The following is a 4,458-nucleotide window of genomic DNA, read 5'->3' as shown; positions in this document are numbered from 1 at the left end:
ATGACTTATGACTTAATTTTTTTTTCTCTCAATCTTTTTTTGTTTATCAAATTATTAACATCAATTTAAATAATTTAAGGCATAAAATTTTTTCTATGGAAATTGCCATTGTAAAAGTACATGCTAGAGAGGTTACCGTGTTATATTTTAGATAAATTTTGTTACGAATCATGCCTTATACTCTCTCTTTAGAGCTGTCAAATGGACTAGTCCAGTCTATATAGGTCCGGTCTGTTAAGTCTATAGATTAAACGGGTTGACCCGTTTAAACCCGCTTTATTCGCGGGTCAAAATTTTTTAGTCCGGACTGTTTATAGTCAGTCCGATGGGTTAAACGGGTCAGTCCGTTTATTATTTTATTTTATTTTTTGAAAAATATTTTTTAGTTGATGAGTCGGATTTTCGGGTCGGATGGAGAGAAATATTAACTAAAAGTGCTATTTTTTTTAAACGGACCACCTGTTTAGCCCACGAGTTAGCCCGTTTAACCCGTCATTTTTTTTTGTTAATCGGGCTCAGCCCGTTTAGCTCAAAAATTAAACGAACTTAATTTTAGAAACAAAATTCGCCCATTTAAACGGGTAAACAAACTGACCCAATAGATTTAGCCCATTTTGACGGCCCTACCTCTCCTACAATGCTAGCTAGTAGTTATTAGAATTTAAAAATGTTCTTGCCTTGTATGACTGACGCATGCATCAACAAAGGAGTGGTACCCTCTCCTACAATGTTAGCTAGTAGCTATTAGAGTTTAAAAATGTTCTTTTAAAGTATACTATTGAAGGAACGAGCTTCGGTGCTCGGACATATGTGAATGCTGCGTTCAGTATCTGAACCATGATCAATCTCCACCTGTTCATGAAATATACCCAAATATAAAACAATACACTGTGAATGTGAATAAGATTTTAGATTGAGTCGATGTTAAACACTTTTTTAGGTCGATCAAAAAATTGTATAAAAAACATGAGTAAATAATTATTTTTATAGCTAACAAAATTGATTTTGATAAAACAGACCTTAATTTTTGTTGAAACTTGCTCTCTAAAACTAGAAAGCTCGTCAAGGGAATGGCCAAGGCCGAACCCCTCTGGCTCAAAGCCATGGAAGAGTCAGTTACTTTCTCTCTTCCTTTCTTATTATTGGGATTTATGTTTGAACCCTGATTTTGGATTCAATCTCTTCAACCACTGCAATTAATTGGGCATTTAACATGGCTTCAGTCAAATATTTTGCTTTCAGATTTCAGTTTAGATTGTAAATTTATTTATGTATTTTTTTTTCTGGGTGGGAACAATTCTATTTGCCGGGAAATTTTAAAGGGGCGCGATGCAAATCATTCAATTTCAACGCATGAATAATTAGGACATGAATTGAAGATGTGTTTGTTCATGATTATATACTCAACGCCCTAGCTTAAAGAAACAATCATGTTAACCCTGTGGCATAGAAGGTATTGCAATAGATAGGAAAATTACCAAACAATGGAAGCTTTAACATGGCTGGACTCATATTTCTGGTCAAATTTAGGTTTTTTCTATCAATCATGAGAAGCCTCGTGCATTTCATTTCATATTATTGTTTAATGTTATGATTATTTTCTTTTTTCATTCTCACTAAATCAATGTAAGCATTTTTAGGTTGGTTATTATTTACTTAATTCTTCAAGTTGTGCGATACCAATCTTCTAATGCTGTAGAGGCAGAATCTTGCCTTAGGCAGTTTAGTTATGTTCGACAAAGGATTTCAGAGGCCCCAGTATTTAAGAGAGTATCAAATGCAGAATAGTCATTTAGCTAGAGAGGTAGAGGGAAGCTTAAGAAAATTATAAGGAAAATTATTTTTAAAAAAATATCAAATTTAATGGTTTGAAGTTTGAACATGGTTATGATTCACAATAGAGTAAGTGTATCTAATGGAGGGTAGTCTTATAGCTAGAGATAGAGAATGAGACATAGGAAATTATATGGGAAGTTATTGAAAAAACTTTACATATAAGTTGTTTGGACATGGATATGATTCACAAAAGAGTATTTTGAAGGCATTTGATCCATGTAGTTGATACCACCTAATGAGACAAAACATAGCTGTTGTTATCGTAGTTGTAGTAGTGTTAATATTTTTCATGGTCATTTTTTTTCCCATAAGGGTGACCACTTTCCTGTATGCTCCACCAGCAACATTCCTCGAGCAGAGGGTATACAAATAATTCCACTTTTTCTTTTATTTTCTTTCTTCTTATTTTTTTCCTCTTATTTACTTTTCTTTCATTTTTTTTCCTACATCCAAACAAAATGTTAATAATTTATTAAAGAGTAATAGGATATTTGAAAATTCTTTGAAATTCAATTCCAGTATTTAAAACAAAAATAATTAAATTAGTTTAGATATAATTCAATTCAATTCTATTATTTTTTTTTCAAAATCAGTTCCGACCTAAATAGGTCCGATTTGGAATTCTATTCCATTGTAATTTTACTTAAAACTTAAAATGTTTAAAATATCCTTATAACCTAATTACTTCTTCTTAACTTTTGTCATTCACATTCTCTTAACATCTCTTACTTTTTAATACACATTCTCTTTTCTCTTATCATCTTCATTATCTTTCCTTCCATTCTCTTTTCTTTTCTTTCCTTCAAATCACTTAATATAATATATACCTATTTTTTTTTAAAAGGTCTACTATATAGATCTAAAAAATTATCCACACGTATAGATTTTATGTGTTTAATTTAGATTAATGACACCAAATGTTTGTCAATATATCTGAACATTTCAAGTGAAGTTGTGTCAATCATGATACTAGCAAAAAGTAGCATAATTTTGTTTCATTTTAATAACATGAATTAGTTGCTATAATTTAACGTTAATAACTAGTTTTGTTTTACTTGAATTATTGTATATAATTTAATATATAAATATATTTATTATTTAAATATGATGTTATAATAATAAAAGATAAAGTTGTCTATTATAAAACTTTAATTCATTTGATAAATATTCTAAACACTAGAATTCAATTCAATTCTATAGTTTACTAATTCATTCCAAACATTAGAATTCAATTCAATTCTATACTATTAAAAATTTTCAAACAGGCTGTAAAATATAATTTTTATCTCTAAAGTTTGTAAAATTTTTAAAAATATTCCTAAATTTATTTTATTTCAATTTTGTTTTTGAAATTTTTTATTTGAATCAAATATATTCCTAACAGCTAAATTTTCAAAAAATTTAAGACCAATTCGATAATAATACATGACAATTATGTCTAATTTGCTTATGTTGAAGGTTGTCTTGTAAATTATTGCTAAATTAATCTTAAATCTTTTGAAAAGTTAGCCACCAGAAGTATATTTGAATTTTGATGCAAATAAAAAATTTTTGGGATAAAATTAAAACAAAATAAAATTTAAGAATATTTTTAAAATTTTTAATAAATTTTAAAGATTTTTATATAATTAATAAAAATTAAATAAATAAATTTTGACTATTTTTAGTTAATTTTTTTTGTTATTGAATATTTTTTATGTTAAATATTATTATTATGTAGATAAATATGAATCATCAATCAGCAACGAATTTGGAAATCAATATCCATATCAATCAATAAATAAGAGGTATTTAAAGATTTTGGTAGATTGAGGTAAGTATATTTTTGGTATTTAGATAAAGATTATTTGATAATAAAAAATGTTATGAAAAAAAAAAGGAATCAGCACCAAATCAATTACTAAAATAATAATGTGATCTTAAAAAAAAGTATAACCAAAAAAGGAAGAAACTATTAAATTGGATTTTATTTAAAAAAAAAAAAGAAATAACCATAAATCCTATAACCAAAAAAGGAAGGAAATATTGTATTGGATTTTAATTTTTTAAAAACAACAAATAATTATTTTGGGTATATACAAATGAAGAATTTAATTTTTGTGCATTGTTAGCATTAAAGAATTTTTTACAAACAACTAATTATATATTAGCACATTAATAAAAAACTAATTTTAAAACTCATAACTTATAAAATTATGCAAAAATTTGATTAATTTTTTTTTGGTAACTAAGAAAAATTTAATCAAATTTTTGCATAATTAAATAATCGTATATAAGAATAGCAGAACGAGTTAAACTCATAACAAAAAACGGACGATTAAAATTTAAAATTCTCAAAAAAGAAAAGTCAAACTTGCACAGGCAAATCACATATTTTGGTAGAGGAGAACAGACTAACCTATTAAGCCAAAAGCTATTCTTTTCTTAATAAAAGAGTTATTAGTGATAGAAAAATTAATAATTATATAATTTTTAAATATATAATTTTTATTTTTATTTTTATTTTTTTGTTATCCCATAGTATTCTTAAGTCTGTTAAAGATTAATTCATTGCAAATTTAAATTTTATTGCAAATAAATTGCTGCATACATAATAAGACATGTTTCAAACTTTTTTTATTC

This window comes from Arachis ipaensis, chromosome B06 (genome assembly GCF_000816755.2).
Source record: "Arachis ipaensis cultivar K30076 chromosome B06, Araip1.1, whole genome shotgun sequence".
In the NCBI taxonomy this organism is placed as follows: Eukaryota; Viridiplantae; Streptophyta; class Magnoliopsida; order Fabales; family Fabaceae; genus Arachis; species Arachis ipaensis.
This window is presented reverse-complemented; position numbering follows the sequence as displayed.